Source organism: Culex quinquefasciatus, chromosome 2 (genome assembly GCF_015732765.1).
Source record: "Culex quinquefasciatus strain JHB chromosome 2, VPISU_Cqui_1.0_pri_paternal, whole genome shotgun sequence".
Lineage (NCBI taxonomy): Eukaryota > Metazoa > Arthropoda > Insecta > Diptera > Culicidae > Culex > Culex quinquefasciatus.
The window spans coordinates 59,727,300-59,744,857 of record NC_051862.1 but is presented as its reverse complement, the minus strand read 5'-3'; the positions used below and the strand labels follow the sequence as shown (position 1 = coordinate 59,744,857).

At 37.2% G+C, this 17,558-nt stretch overlaps 1 protein-coding gene across 8 annotated transcripts in view; it reads right to left on the bottom strand.

Moving 5' to 3' along the window:
• Positions 1-17,558, bottom strand: part of LOC6038550 (serine/threonine-protein kinase Genghis Khan) — a 140,342-nt gene that overhangs the window by 92,661 nt on the left and 30,123 nt on the right. For all 8 annotated transcript variants that reach the window (XM_038252850.1, XM_038252849.1, XM_038252854.1 and 5 more), the window contains one exon: positions 1,997-2,031. The gene's annotated coding sequence lies outside the window, so the exon portion shown is untranslated. The remainder of the gene's footprint in view (positions 1-1,996; positions 2,032-17,558) is intronic.

Here is a 17,558-nt window from a genome sequence, read left to right as displayed (position 1 = left end):
TTACCGACATATTCAGACAAACAAATTGTTTCTGGAACTTCGTCGTAACAAAGTTGAAACAAGTGGCTAAATGTTGCCAACACAAAATTTTCGTGCGCTTTTTAGGGCACCACGAGTGTTCTAACTATGTTGTGATAGCACATTTTGGGTGTTACGAAGTAGTTGCATTTAAGGACCCGCAACAAAAAATGTTACTTGGGAGTCCAACCGCCGCCAGCGATTCCACCGGAGCAGGCTTGGTTTGGTGTGTTGTTTGTAACTAAAGCGTGGAGACGGCTCTGTACTTGGTTGGCTTAACGGCCTAACAACAACCATGGCTGGGACCGACGTTTTACTTCCCCATCCGATGGAAGGTTGGAGCAGATGGGAATCGAACCCATGATCTTCCGCTTACGAAGCTTAACCATTCGGCCAAGCCTTCTACCAATCAGTTGCTCCCACCCCTGTTCAATTTGCGTGAAACTATGTCCTAAGGAGTAACTTTTTGTCCCTGATCACGAATTCGAGCACAATTTTTCGATATTTCGTGACGAAGGGGCGGTACGACCCCTTCCATTTTTGAACATTCGAAAAAGAAGTGTTTTTTTCAAAAATTTAAAGTCTGAAATGATGATGAGATGGAAATTTGGTGTCAAAAGGACTTTTATGTAAAATTGGACGCCTGCTTTGATGGCGTATTCAGAATTCCGAAAAAAACGTATAATTCATCGAAAAAAAATACAAAAATAGTTCTGAAAATTCTGCCATTTTTCGTTACTCGATTGTACTTTTTCTATGGGACAAGACATTTTAAGAGAAATTTAATGTGCTTTTTGAATTTTCAATAATCTAATTTTAATTTATTGATTTTTTCATTTAGAGCTAAATTTTTCTTTTTATAATTTCGTGTTTTTTCTAACCTTGCAGGGTTATTTTTTAGAGTGTAACAATGTTCTAGAAAGTTGTAGATCAGACAATTGCAAAATGTTTACCATTTTTTTTTTCATGACGCTGAGTGTACAAAACTAGGGGGCAGGATGGTGGCCATAAACGGTGGATGGCGACACACGAAGTGGAGGCCGCCCTATGGCCGTTTTCACGTAATTAAGTAAAGCATATCTCTGAGTCGTAGCTCGGATGATGAGTGTTTCATTGCAGTCGCAGCCCGAGATGGTGTGACTAGCGATATGGATATAATTAGGGAGTATCATGTGCGTGGGATTATGCTTTAATTGGGAAGATAACTCTTGAACTTGGACGGTTTTACAAGGTGGAAAATAGCCGTCTGGCCTTGGGTCATAATTTATGGCACTAAAGTGGCCAAGAATGTCAATCTTTTGCGTTCGAATCAAAAGAACCAACATTTTCCCAAGCAAATACATTCAATTTGCATACACTTGTACAAATTTGGACCATCGACCTCGACCACGCCGTGCCCTAGTGCGTCACACTTCCAATTTTGAAGCAGCCGCTTCTACTAAGTGCACCCACGTTCCCAATTTTACAATCGACCATAAAATCAAGCAGTGAACCGAAATTCTGCGCACCAAGCCATCACCATCCAGCAATTGCAAACACGAGTCAATGATAAAAGCTTTTCACTTTAGCATTCAAAGTCCGTCCGACCGACCGCCGGTATTCACCGCGAAAACCTTCATTTGCCGCAGGGGACTGTGTGTGTGACCACCGCACAATTTTGCATTTGAATAAAAATCGGTTTATTCTCGTTTTCGCGAATAACAGTAAAATCAATTACGGCCGTAAATAAAAACAGAGTCGCGTGAAAAGCAATTCAACCGGCGGCAGACACGATGGCCACGGTTCGAGGATTGGCAAATGTGTTTTTTTTTCTTTGGCAAAATTTGTACAACAAGTACAAAAAAAGATCAAAACAATAAAAAGAATTGTAATACCTTTAAACTTAATGTAAATTTAGAAAGAAAAAGATTAAATTTTACCGGTTTTTACACTTCTTTCATGTCAAGTTGTTTCTTGAAGTCCATAAAAAAATACTTACTTGTTATTCTGGTTGCCCCAAAACATGTGCAAAATCTGTAAAAGAAAAAAGAGAAATAGTTAATGTCAGTACCGAAAAGATGTGCTGTAATTTTGACGAGCTACTGAAAAGAGCATTCTGATGAAAAGGATCCTTCTGCTTAACAGATAAAAAGAGAGGAAAAAACGAACAAAAAAATGGGTTAAGTAGTACCACGAGCAACTCTCAATAGAAAATGACACAAAGCAGACGGGCGGCGACATTTAATCATTCCCCAGGAATTGGGTTAAGTTGGGCTGCACTCACTCTCTTCGACAACAACGACAGAAAAAAGTGACATTCATAAATGTAACTCTTTGCAAAGACAATGGCGCCTCGAGTACAACACCGAATCCCTTGCACCACACCACACACGTTCAGCCGCATGATGGTGTCTCGCGCAAATATAGCCGAATGACATAATATCTCTCCCTAGACTTGCATTGCAGCGTAACGAGTCTACGGCAGAGGGGGGAACCCCAGGGCCTTCGTCGTACCAACAACAATCGCAGAGAGCCCGAGAATAAATGGGTTGAGGAAATGTAAGAAATTACGTCATTCGGTAGAATTCCTCACGACTCACGGGCGAGAGAGCAGTCTTTTTTTTTTTTTTTTTTTTTGGGAGGGTGATCCAGCCGCACATCGTTGATGTCGAAACCTCTAAACTGGGCCCTCGTCCTGTCACGTCCGTCAGTAGTCTTGTCGTACATTACAACTAGAACCAGATCTGCCAATGAATTAGTACACTTCGACCAAATAAACACTGACGCTGTATGGATCTGACTCTAGAATAAATGCACAGTTGTGTGTTATTCATAAGTCCAAAATGTTCAATTATTCATATAAGTCCAAATATTCATTTGCGGATAACTACCTAACTTGAATTGAATACAAGATTTAAAGCAACCTATCCGAAAGCTACTCTTATCTCAAATCCCCGACATTTTAATTATTAACCAAAAAAAACGTTTCTTTTAAAACTTGTCTGGCTTCCTTTAAAAAACAAAAAAAAATAACAGTTGATATTTTACAAGTCGTGAATTGAAAAAGAGACGACCATTTGTTCGTCAGAATTCCAGTAGACCCTCGATTCGCAACAATGGTCGATACAATCATAATCCGACAACCGTTAGTTCAACAGATCAACGAATTTAGTCCGATATCATTTCACTATTGATTGATCGAGACTCTATGGAATTTTTTTACAAATCAGAATGGTTTTTATGCAATTAATTCCCAGAAGCAAAGAAAACAACAGAAAACAATGTTTAACAGCTTAACAGGGCCTCGTCTTGTCAAGTCCGCCATAAGTCTAGTTTGCTGAAAGTTTAAATGGTTAGTGTTGTAGTTAATCGTATTGAACATGACCATAATAGGCAGGCCTGTAATTCGATTACCTTACTGATTTGTTACTTAGCTTTTAAGAGGACGACCCCGCAACCGCCGTCAGATGTCCTAGATCACCTTCGCCAGTAGATGTTGGAATCGGTCAGTAACGAGTTTGACTTGGTCATCCTTTGACCAGCTCCGCTGATGAGGCTGGGTACCTGCAAATATTAAGCAAAGGTGGCGGCAGTATCTTTTTTCTCCTAATTTCTAAGGAACGAAGAACTCATTAGGAAGAAATAAACCCTACAAATCTTCTCTAAATAATAATAAAAATAAAACTGATGCTCATGGACAAAATAAGTGTGCCTAAACCTAAATGCACTTCTAAATTTCTAAATGGTCTAGCTTAATTCCGCTTAACATCTATAATTTCTAAATTGTCTGTTGAACAAGCAAGAGGCTTAGGTAACAACAGAAAGTATTTTTTTAAAACCTGTTATAGAAAGTTATGTGGAGTTAACAAACAGATAAATATTGTAACGTTGAAAATAATTATCCTAAATACTCTAAACATTGATTTCAAAATTGTATGGCAAACAGTAATTTAGACCCTACAATGCCTAGAAGAGGCCTCGGTTTCTGTTGTTGTGAGTAGACGCTGGTTTCAGAGTTCATTTTTCAATTTAAAAGGGGTGGGAGACGACTAATTTGCTTCATGAACTCCTAATCGACCCTGGGATCACCTCTTGTGTTTGTCCACTGATCGCTCCTAGCTAGGTGTTACCTAGACACAGTGTTAGAGGCCCGCTTCGCATGGCAAAAATGTTGGCTGGGGGGAGGGTGATATTATCCAATGAATTTTATTTTTAGGCCAACATTGCTAACGGCGTTGAGATCTCTACTCATGCCCAGGGACTCACGGGGCGAGAGAGTAGTCGAAGCAAATGTCGAAATACCGAAAGGTGGCGCGAGCCACTTCGTCCCTAGTCAGATGGTGAAGTCCTCTTCCTCCTGAGAGATTGCCGATGTACATGATTCGTAATGCTCGAATTTCTCAGCTGTACGATGGAACTTTGATTGTTGGACGCTTACTTCCAATTGAAACACCTTCTGCTGAGGTTCACGAGTATCTGTCAAACCAACGAGGTTCTACCGTACCGTCTGAAGGGAGATGCTGTGAGCCGTTGACGCGACATCGGTGTAAGCCCTGCTGATGATGCCGGCACTGTGTGACAACATGCAGGCTTCAAAGTGTTACTCAAGTGCTGCTTCTCACATAATCGGTGTGTAGTGTACTCTCCGAGGAGAAGCGCCCGGGTCCTCGCACTGACTGCGAGGAAGTTTTGGCAAGTATAGTGCTGGCGTGATCGATTATGTGAGTCATCCAGAAACGAAGGTGTTCCGGGGAGAGCTGACGAGAGAGTTTGGAGTGTCGTGAGTCAATAGGGCACTTCACATCTGGAGTTCTGTTCATATTTGCAAACATGGAACTTTTATGCAAATTAATCTGATTTTGGCCGACTGAGTCAGAATATTTGGTAATGATGTTAGTAGTGTGCAAAATGTAAATAAATCTGAGGCATAATTGTTTGCCAATTAATTATAAGTCAATTACCTCGAAACAATGCGCAAAAACACTTAATTTCACCTTTCGAAACAATGAATCACTCACCAAGTACAAACACACATACACACACGCTGTACCGAAGGGAAATTCGTACGGGTACGAGTTTTCCCTCTTTTTGCCACATAGTACACACAAGCGAACACGTAATCGCGTGTACCGGCATTGAAGCCGGTAGCCGGTCCTCCCATTTTCTTTTGTACGGGAGGTGTTGTACTGGGCGGGTATTGATTTTCCAATTTCAATCTGGGTACGGGCGGACTTGACCAGGGATTCGCAAATCGAGAGTAGAGAAATAAAAAATATAAACTGAGCAATTCTCTAGGAAATCGGTCTTTTTTCTTCAATTTTAATTTTTGTATTTTTTTATCCGACTGAAACTTTTTTGGTGCCTTCGGTATGCCCAAAGAAGCCTTTTTGCATCATTAGTTTGTCCATATAATTTTCCATACAAATTTGGCAGCTGTCCATACAAAAATGACGTATGAAAATTCAAAAATCTGTATCTTTTGAAGGAATTTTTTGATCGATTTGGTGTCTTGGGCAAAGTTGTAGGTATAGATACGGACTACACTGGAAAAAAATTATACACGGTAAAAAAAATTTGGTGATTTTTTTATTTAACTTTTTATTACTAAAACTTGATTTGCAAAAAAACACAATTTTTATTTTTTTTTTATTTTTTGATATGTTTTAGAGGACATCAAATGCCAACTTTTCAGAAATTTCCAGGTTGTGCAAAAAATCATTGACCGAGTTATGAATTTTTTAATCAATACTGATTTTTTCAAAGATCAAAATTTCATTTTTCGATGTAAAATCAAATTTGCAATCAAAACGTACTTTAGTGAAATTTTGATAAAGTGCACCGTTCTCAAGTTAAATCCATATTTAAGTGACTTTTTTGAAAATAGTCGCAGTTTTTCATTTTTTTAAATTAGTGCACATGTTTGCCCACTTTTGAAAAAAATATTTTTGAGAAGCTGAGAAAATTCTCTATATTTTGCTTCTTCGGACTTTGTTAATACAACCTTTAGTTGCTGAGATATTGCAATGCAAAGGTTTAAAAACAGGAAAATTTATATTTTTTTTTAGTCTCACCCAAACAGCCCACCATTTTTCACTGTCGATATCTCAGCAACTAATGGTCCGATTTTCAATGTTAAAATATGAAACATTTGTGAAATTTTCCGATCTTTTCGAAAACAATATTTCCAAAATTTTCAAATTAAGACTAACATTTCAAAAGGGCCAAACATTCAATATTACGCCCTTTTAAAATGTTAGTCTTGGTTTAAAAATTATGAAAATATTGTTTTCGAAAAGATCGGAAAATTTCACAAATGTTTCATATTTTAACATTGAAAATCGGACCATTAGTTGCTGCGATATCGACATTGAAAAATGGTGGGCTGTTTGGGTGAGACTTAGAAAACATCAATTTTCCTGTTTTTAAACCTTTGCATTGCAATATCTCATCAATTAAAGGTCGTATCAACAAAGTCCAAAGAAGCAAAATATAGAGAATTTTCTCAGCTTTTCAAAAATATTTTTTTCAAAAGTGGGCAAACATGTGCACTAATTTAAAAAAATGAAAAACTGCGACTATTTTCAAAAAAGTCACTTAAATATGGATTTAACTTGAACACGGTGCACTTCATCAAAATTTCAAAAAAGGACTTTTTGATTGCAAATTTGATTTTACATCGAAAAAGTTGAAGTTGAAAAATTTTTGCGACCAAAATTTCGATTTTTTGATAAAATCAGTATTGATTAAAAAATTCATAACTCTGTCAATGATTTTTTGCACAACCTGGAAATTTCTGAAAAGTTGTCATTTTATGTCCTCTAAAACATATCAAAAAATTAAAAAAAAATAAAAATAGTGTTTTTTTGCAAATCAAGTTTTATTGATAAAAAGTTAAATAAAAAAATCACCAAATTTTTTTTACCGTGTATCATTTTTTTCCAGTGTAGTCCGTATCCATACCTACAACTTTGCCGAAGACACCAAATCGATCAAAAAATTCCTTCAAAAGATACAGATTTTCGAATTTTCATACATCATTTTTGTATGGACAGCTGCAAAATTTGTATGGAAAATTATATGGACAAACTAATGATGCAAAAAAGCTTCTTTGGGCATACCGAAGGAACCAAAAAAGTTTCAGTTGGATTAAAAAATACAAAAAAAATCGAATGACCGAAATCCTAGAGAACTGCTCAACTACGAAAAAAATTGCCATAAAAACGTTAAAAAACAATAACATTTCTTGTACATTTGTCATCAACTATTGAAATTTTGTTTTAGCTGTACGGAGAAAAATAAGTTTCCAAAATCGTGAAAAAAAACGTTCATGAATTTGGAACAGCCTGTTCAAATTTTATGGTACGTTCTTCAAAAATGTTCCATGGAATTTGGACAAATTTATCGTGGTTTCCATTTTCATCAACGCTTCTTGTTCACGATTTTTGGAACTATTTTTTTCTGTGTAAGTTAATTCATAGATATTTGATAGAAATGTTTTCACATTTAAAACTGTACAAAAACTTTTTTCATTCTATTGAAATGACATTAACCTTCAGGGATGGAATAATCGCAAAACAAAATTTTCGCTTCCGAACTTTCTTCACCCGCGAAAGAATCCACTCTCTTTCGCGGTTAATCGCTTCCAAACTTTTCGAAATAATAAATCAGTAAATGATTTTATTGTGATTATCATTGTTACCACCACTTAAATCAATTTATTTCGATTTGTTTACAAATATTGTTCATCTACGAGCAATGACAGGTTATTTTTGGAAGTGTGACATTACACCTGCAAGTGTAGTAGAGAAATAGATGTTCCGCCGAATAATCTCGGTGATGATGTTTCATTTTCCTTTTATCGATTTTTCGTGCGCGAGTGAGGAGAGCAAAGTTCCCTTCCGATTGTTTCTCTTGATGAGTGTCAAAAGGTTTTCTTTTGATGAAAATTCTTCAATCGCTGTTAATCTTTAACATTTTTTTAAACTGATTTGAATTCATAGAAAAAGCGGCTTCAAAAGATTTCAACTTACACTTTTTTCAGTGAATAAGTTATTTTTTTATCGATTAAAATTTTCCAAGATAGATGGGTTATTAGACCCTTAATAAACAACAAATAGAGCACGCAATGTAAACAATAACGAACACGTTTTGGTTGGCTGATTAATTTGTGTATTGTCCCGAATTTTTGTTGAATTTGATTGCCGAAGTCCCAAGTTATAACAAAAATTGTAAACAATAGACTTGCAATGAAAGAGTGACAGAACAGTCTTTCACAAAAATTCACTTCGTCAACTTGTCGCTATTGCAGGGTGTGTCAAGATAGCACGAGCTGATCGAAATTTCACTTTTATGAAGAAGTTCAACATGTTTCACGGGTTTTCTTGAATATCTCAGGATTGAAATTGAGTTTTGGGGAAGGTCAAAAGGTTAAGCATTGATGCTGCAAAAAATAGCGTTCTTTACTTAAGTTATACAAAAATGCACGTGTGACAAGAATACAAGAAAGGTATCGTGAATTCCAATTCAAATTAACTCCCATAAAACCGTTTAATACACAGCTAAAAAAGTAGTAATCCAGCTGTGTGTAAAAAGCCTGAGTGTAAAATAAATATTGCATTGTTTTATGCAATTTTATGTGATTTTACTCCCTGAAATATGTAGCCCATCAGTATGGGAAACCTATTTGACCGAAATGTCAAGCTCATATATGCGTTTATCCTCACCGATTTTCATCGGTCTGATTGCCGAGTGGGTTAAGGCGCCAGCCCTTACTGTTGGTGCTGGGTTTGAATCCCGTCGATTGCAACTTTTTTTTTGTGTTTGCAAAAATTGTACATGCAGTGTGTAATATTAAGTGTTTATTTTGACGAAGGTGATGTGCATGCTTTTGCATGCGATTTTACCATCGGATTTTTTGAGAATCGCTGGACCTCAACCATTATGTTGCGAAAACCCGGCCAACCAAAACCGGACCAAAAAAGTCGGATCCTCCCTTCATTTTGGGTCAAGTGCTGCCATCAGCAGCGGAAAAACTTTGCGCTGCGTTCAAGACTTTTGCTGATTCAAACTTTTCCAACCGGAAAGCCCCTGCACCATAAGCACGCAAAGAACCCCTCCCTCTACCAGGATGAGCCAGGAGGGACTCTACAAAATCTAAACTCCACAGCACAAGAGAGTGTGACAGACAGTGCAGCAGCAGACGCACGCCATCAACTGGCGGTTCGTTGTTCCGGCGTGATGGGCAGTGCCCCGGCAGAATCCGTCTAGACTTTCCATTTCATGCGTTTTTATGTTTTATTCAACCTTCATTGTGTGCCGGCCGATGCCGGCATGTTCCGTCCGACTGGTCGACGACGACGGTGGCGTGTGCGTTGTTGATGATGGAATTCCCGGGTTCTGATTTTTCGGAGGGCGGCGCTGAATTATGATAATGTCCTTTTTTTTTTTAGAGCAGTGCGTAGACATCGTACTTGCTTGACTCATTTGAGTTGCTATGCCATCAAACCACCGTAGCACAGCGGTAAAGAGAAGGACTTCAAATCAAAGAGCTTCGGCCGAGTTCCCGTTCCAAGTGTTTTTTTTATCTTTTTCTTTTTGTGATAATAAATGTCTCATATTCAATCGTCAAAGCTGTTTTCATAGCTTCTGACGATGTTTTTTTTATATTTTTGCAAATTTGCAGCCATTTTAAGTTAAAATGCACCAAGTTACCACCAATCCGACCAGTGGATAATCGTAAATTGTTGCTCCGCACGTTTTAAGGGGACGACAAACCGGCGGCGCGCGGATAAGCGGAGCATAATTTGGGGAGCAAAATAACTGATGAGGGAGGAGGGAAGCCAAGCCTGATGAGGGAAATCGACTGGCAAAACACGCCGGTGATGCCGGTATCGGAAGGAAGGTAGCATGACGTAAAGTTGATATACATTATGGGTAGACCAAACCCAAGCCGGGAGCAGCAGCCATCCTTTGGTTTATGAATAAAAGAAAGGAAATAAATTATTATTAGTGGGCCGTGGGTCGCAGCCAGCGTAAGCTCCCGGGAAATGGAAATTGACGGTCAGGTATGGCTGGGGAAAAAAGGGTGTTTTGGAATAAATTTTATGACTATTAGGGCAAAAATAAAATCAATTTATTCCCGCACCGGAGGCACGAAATAGAATTTAACTGGTGTTTAGTAGGAACAATATTCAATGAAAGGATTAAGCTAGATGAATAAGTCTGTCATATTAATAAACTCGTCATAATTCTGATCGTACATAATTTACATTCTTTATGTCATGTTGTTCACATGGATAGCAATTCCATGTCAAATAGGGAATCGGTTGTACCGGACCATCTCCGATTTCAATGAAACTTTGAATTGTGTATATGGAGCCAGTTTCACTCGATAATGAAATTTGAGAAGGGCGTAAGTGTTTTAAATATTTTTCTAATTCGGAAATTAAATATTTCTGTATCTCGAAGCCGTTGCATTGTATCAAAAAGTGGTCAAAGACAAACTTGTAGGAAATTTGATGGGCTTTTCGAGACAAATACACTGAAAGAAAAAACACCCCACTTTAATGAGATTTTTTGATCTTAAGTTTTAAAGTAAAATTTAAAGGTGAGCCCACGTTTTTTTTTCGTTCAAAATTTTTGTGAAAATAGTCACGAAAAATGCAGGATGGAGCAACTCACCTAAAAAAATACAAAAATCATTTACTGAAACTCTTTTTTTGAAAAGTGCTCTAAACGTCAAAATTTTCAATACTCGAATACGGGAATCGATTCTCCGGACAATTTTACATAACAGTCTCCATATTGACCAATGTCCTATGTCGAATCCTTGAAGTTACAGCGGTTTTAAAAATAAAAATGTTGAAAAAATAGGTTTTTTAAGTGGTTTTTGGCAATTTCTATATGACAGACTTGATTTTTCAGTCTCGTGAATACTTTTACCGGAAAGCTCGTCTAATTTCCCATAAGTTTGTCTTTGACAGCATTTCAATTGAATGTATTGGCTTACAGATATAAGCGTAATTACATTGCTCATAACTGAAAATAGAATATTTTTTTTAGTGTGGTAGAAACCTGGATAGTAAATAAGCTTACGTAAATATTTAAACGAGTCAAATTAAAAAGCTGTCAAAGGCAAACTTATAGGAAATTGAACGAGCTTTCCGGTAAAAATATTTTCGAGACTAAAAAATCAAGTCTGTCATTTAAAAATTGCAAAAAACCTAATTTTTAACATTTTTATATTTAAAACCGCTGTATCTTCACAAGGATTGTACATAGGACAATGGTAAATATGGAGACTTTTATGTAAAATTGTCTGAGGAATCGATTCCCACTATCGGTTTTTGAAAATTTTGACGTTTAAGACCACTTTTCAAAAAGACACTTTTAGTAAATGATTTTTTTTATTTTTTTAGGAGAGACATACCATCCTGCATTTTTCGTAATTTTTTTGTTACATTTTAGGCTATTTCCTCAAAAAAATTTGAACGAAAAAAAATCGTGACATCACCTTAAAATTCAACTTTTAACCCACCGGAGGTCGCGTACGTGTACTTTGTACACAGTTTGTAAGGACACTTGTAAGAAAGGCGAAAACACGCGACTTCCCGAAAGTTAAACTTAAAAATTGAAAAAACTCATAGAATTGGCGTGTATTTTTCTTTCAGTGTATATTTTTCAAAATCCCTGTCTAATTTCCTACAAGTTTGTCTTTAACCACTTTTTGATACGATGTAACGGCTTAGAGATACGTTGAGGGTGGGGAATTTTCTAAATTTTGTTGTGTGAAAATGTCATCATGCTCTGTCGTACATACGTTAAAACAAATCCAAGAATTTTAAATCAGCAAATGGAATAATGGTAGTTTATGCAACAAGTTGCAAAAAGAAGATTTTTTCAGCACGAGTTGTACATTTATCCAACGAGGTTTACCGAGTTGGATAAATACGACGAGTGCTGAAAAAATCAAGTTTTGAAACGAGTTGCTTACAACATTTTTTGCAATTCCGAAAAACGCTTATTTAATGGAATTTTATGTCAAACATTCATGTGTTTAGTAAATTCATCGTTCAAAACAAAACAATATTGAAAAATGTTACTTTTCGATACTAGTGCTGAAAAGTTCAACTTTTCAGCACCCATTTCAGTGCTGAAAAATAGAACTTTTCAGCACTGTTATTGAAAGGTATTAATTTTCCATTCTGTTATTTTTGGTAGGGAAAAGTAGGCCGTTTCGTTTCTCCAGAAGGACAGGAAAAGTTGACAGTTTCACAGTGGAATTGCAAAAAATAAATTTTCGTCTTTTTTATTTTCTACGCTTTTTTTTTGTAAAATTACAAAAGTGCTGAATTGAACACTTAAACTTGCCTTTTTTTACTGTGTGAATTTAAAAGGTACAGAAACATTGTTGATTTTTAAGGTTCTGTTTTTTTTTATTTATTTATTTTTTCAAAGCGAAATCAACCCGTCCAATTGAGCAATCGTCAGCCTTCAAAACCGAATCGACCACAAGTCCTCTTGAAAAAAGAATAAATTGCACTCGAACTCCCTCGAGACTCCGCTGCCTGAGCATGAGGAGAGCACATCATCATAATCGCGACCGCATAACCGTGCTAATTAGTAGCAGCGGGGTTTTACCGTGCTGTGTTGTGTATATACCCTTGGCACATTCACAGCAACACTCCAAATAACACTGTTAGAGAAGGTTAACCGAATCTGGTTTGGTATTATACATTGTATTTTTTTTTTTCATTCTATTGACAATTGTTATGAAATTAAAATTAAAATAATTATAAGGCTGTTAAATGGAATCAGAAATATTAAAGAAAAATTTGGGTTGTCAAAAAATGGTTCTTTTACCCTTTATAGCATCAAACTATTAGAAGTAGGTACGAACAACTTTTGTCGATACTGCGGATTTCTAGCGAGAAATAAAACCCTGATGCTATAATACATAGAATACGGTCATTCCAATAAAAAAAAAGCAGTTTACCCGTAGTTGTTTAATCTTTAATAAAATTGACAAATGGTGTAGTAACAAAATATTAAATAGGACATAACTCAATTTGTAGTCACTAACTACATCTTGAGCTCATGTACTCAATTTTGAATGCAATGCAATATTTCTGTCAAAGCTCAACAATACAGTTTTTTTCCACCTCGCAAGACCGGAAAGTGCGAAAACCCCGATATTAACACCCCTCAGGGGTAGCCTCAATTGTATGACACCGAGCGGCCTCCACCCCGTCCAGTGTTGCCAAAACAGTAGCGACTTTTGTGTAAAGCCGCCCCTTTCTCACCGACCCGGGAATCCGGCACGGCTTTACAGGTGTTATTATTCCATTTAAAACGATTATTCAAAACAATCTACAAATTGGTGCGATAATTACAGTGTACACACTCGACGGGGGCTTGATGAGATGATGGCGGTCTTTTTTTTTCTTCTCTCATTTTCATTATTGTTTTTTTGGGGGGAGGAGGCTCTTTTTTCGCGATTGTGAGGTAATCGACAAGCTTGCCCCCAGGATTTGGCAACCAACATCGCGCGCGCGATTCGTAGCAATTTCACAGAGCACACTTTTTTTGGAGGTCATGTTGTAGTTCTGCATGTTTTTTTCTGTGTCTATTTGAACATGAAAAAATAACAACGGGATGTGGTGCAACGTGGTCCAACAAGCGCGCTGCCGAATGCAAGTCAAGGTGAGAGTGTTCTGCCGTATATGCGGCAGTGTTGCCGACAAGGAAGAAAGCACTCTGTACGTGCCGTACAACAGCGGTACCTGCAAGCGTACGTGAAGAAGCATGCAGTGCAGAGGATATTGCGACCGAAGGTAAGAAGACACCAGACGTGCACGCGGCGGCCAGAAAGAATTGGACCACGTGGCTCCGAACTTTGAGAGCATCCACCTTTTTTGTTGTTTGCGAAATTGATTTGTGTATCCATGCGCAAGAGACAGTCGGTCGGTTGGTCGGTGCTGGTGGAGTCTCGGTTGGCTAGACTGGTGCGGCGAGTGCACTGTTCGGAGAAGGTATAGCTGGATATGATTTTTGAAAATGTTGCTTCTACAGGAGAAGAGATTTAGTGATTCAGCATGATACAGCTTATAGTCTTCAACTTATCTTAACTTATCTTAGTTGTGAAGAGATATAATAAGAGATACAGCTTAAAGTCTTTAACTTATCTTACAAGTATTCAATTCCAGATATTTGAATCTCCCAATTATTTTATGCCTCCAAGTTTTCAGAATCTCATAGATCTTCGAAGTCTTTCAAGTCTCCCAACCCTCCTTCAAAACAAGAAAACATCCCAATTACAAGTTGACATTTCCCCTCTTAAAACACACCTCCACACAACATCACTGCTCGAGCTGGCAGCCCTGCCAACTGCCAATCACACTCATCAGCAGAAAATGTCAAAAGTTTTTCCACTTTTCCCCCAAGATCTACACGTATACGCATTTGGGCTGGTTGTTTTCGCCAAATTCGCTGGGCAATACCGGATACATTTGTGGCATTGTCGTCCGTTCGTTCCCCAGAGTGACCGACCGGATGGCACCTCCATCCGTACAGCTTGGCGCGTATCGATTGAGTCTGCTATACTGTTTTCATTCGATTTGGTTCCAGAATGTACACGTGGACCACACCGGGAGGGTTGCTAGTTTGCAGGACATGAGATATTAAATATTCAGATAAGATACGAACTGCGGACCATTCCCAGAGGAATACACCGGAGCTGGTCCGACCATGGTCGTATTTTTCGGAATCGGGTTCTATGGCGTTGAAGATCGACGAAAACTGTCAACAGCGCGCGATGCAGTGGCACTTATCTCGGAATCTTCGCTCTGACAGTTTTTGGACTTCTACCATGGATGTGGTCAACGGACATGGTCGAGAGTGGTGCAGGGTAGAGTAGGGAGGGTCATTTTTGACCTCACATTCATTCGGTTCTTCGGTAGAAAGGACATTTATTATGTAATCTTAGCTATGGAGCAATTCTCTACCAAAACCGGAAATGGATTTTATTTGTATTTTTTGATTTGGCTCAAACTTTGTGGGGGCCTTCCCTATGACCAAATATGCTATTTTGTGTCATTGGTTCACCCATACAAGTCTCCATACAATTTTGGCTGCTGTCCATACAAAAATGGTATGTAAATATTCAAACAGCTGTAACTTTTGAGTGAATTTTCTGATCAATTTGGTGTCTTCGGCAAAGTTGTAGGTATTGTTGAGGACTTTTGAGAAAAAATAGGTACACGAAAAAAATTTTGCAAATTTTTATCAACTTTTCACTAAAACTCAATTTCCCAAAATACGTATTTTTGATTTTCGAGATTTTTGATATGTTTTAGGGACAAAATCCGCAACTTTTGAGCCGTAGAGAAACATGGTCAAAATCTGCCGCCGAGTTATGAATTTTGAAAAATAGTGATTTTTGAAAAATCGAAGTTTCATGCAAAAACAAGTTTGACATTATTTTTAATGCAAAATTGAATTTGCAATCGAAAAGTTTACAGATTTTTGATAAAGGGCTCCGTTTTCAAGATATAGCCACCGAAAGTTTGATTTTAGCGAAATATTTGCAGTTTTTCAATTTTTAAAAATAGTGACCATGAGTGACCATTTCTAAAAATATTTTTTTTGAAAAGTTCAGAAAATTTGCTATAAAATAGTCCAAGAGACATTGAAGATTGGACCTCTGGTTGCTGAGATACAGCGGCTTAAAGAAAAAGAAACACGAAAATTGAAGTTTTCTAAGTCTCACCCAAACAGCCCACCATTTTCTAATGACGATATCTCAGCAATTAATGATCCGATTTTCAATGTTAATGCATGAAACATTCGTGAAATTTTCCGATCTTTTCGAAAAAAATATTTTGAATTTTTTTAAATCAAGACTAGCATTTTAAAAGGGCCAAATATTGAATATTACGCCCATTTAAAATGCTAGTCTAGATTTAAAAATTTTCGAAATATTTTTTTCGAAGAGATCGAAAAATTTCACGAATGTTTCATGTATTAACATTGAAAATCAGACCATTAATTGCTGAGATATCGTCATTAGAAAATGGTGGGCTGTTTGGGTGAGACTTAGAAAACTTTAATTTTCGTGTTTCTTTTTCTTTAAGCCGCTGTATCTCAGCAACCAGAGGTCCAATCTTCAATGTCTCTTAGACAATTTTATAGCAAATTTTCTGAACTTTTCAAAAAAAATATTTTTAGAAATGGTCACTCATGGACACTATTTTTAAAAATTGAAAAACTGCAAATATTTCGCTAAAATCAAACTTTCGGTGGCTATATCTTGAAAACGGAGCCCTTTATCAAAAAATCTGTAAAGTACTTTTCGATTGCAAATTCAATTTTGCATTAAAAAATAATGTCAAACTTGTTTTTGCATGAAACTTCGATTTTTTCCAAAAATCACTATTTTTTCAAAAATTCATAACTCGGCGGCAGATTTTTTGACCATGTTTCTCTATGGCTCAAAAGTTGCGGATTTTTGTCCCCTAAAACATATCAAAAAATCTCGAAAATCAAAAAATACGTATTTTGGGAAATTGAGTTTTAGTGAAAAAAAAGTTGATAAAAAAATTTGCAAAATTTTTTTCGTGTACCTATTTTTTTCTCAAAAGTCCTTAACAATACCTACAACTTTGCCGAAGACACCAAATTGATCAGAAAATTCACTCAAAAGTTACAGCTGTTTGAATATTTACATACCATTTTTGTATGGACAGCAGCCAAAATTGTATGGAGACTTGTATGGGTGAACCAATGACGCAAAATAGCATATTTGGTCATAGGGAAGGCCCCCACAAAATTTGAGGCAAATCAAAAAATACAAAAATTAAAAATGGTCGAAATCAGCCGATTTCGTAGAGAGTTGCTCTATGGTATAAACTAAATAATAGTTAAAAGAAGTTTTTTAAGTTCTTTGTTTCAGATACCAGTCAAGTCAACAGCAACCCTTGTTACCCTAGAACCAATTTCCTGAAGCGCAACAGTTCTGTCCTGTTAAAAAAACAAGCAAAATTCTGACAGCCACCAAAAATGAGTCGGAAAAGTTTGCCAACTTTAACAATAGCTTCTTGCGTCATTCACCAGAAAACCGGAGCTATTTTTGGAACACTGTACATTCAACACACTTGTCACCGCCGGCGACACGCCGTTCTGTGCGCGAAATGTATGGGAAAACTTTTCCACACATACACAAAGCTGTACAGCAACTTTTGGTGATAAAGTTGGCCCCGAATGTCCACACAGATTTTCCGGACCACCCTCACGCTCGCGGCGGTCGCTTTTGTTGTGCGGAAAAGTTGTCACATTGACCTTCCCATGGGAATCGCATCGCCGCAGAGTCACATGACTGTTTCCGAGAAGAGCGTTGTAATGGAGTATGTTAAAAACTTATTTTATTCAGAATTCGGGTTCTATGGGTTTAGCATTGTATACGAATCATTCTGGTATGGTATTCAAGATAAAATAATAACAAATTTGACATGAAAGTTTATTGAACGAAATTCAAATGTGGAACAAAAGAAAATTTCAAAACATTC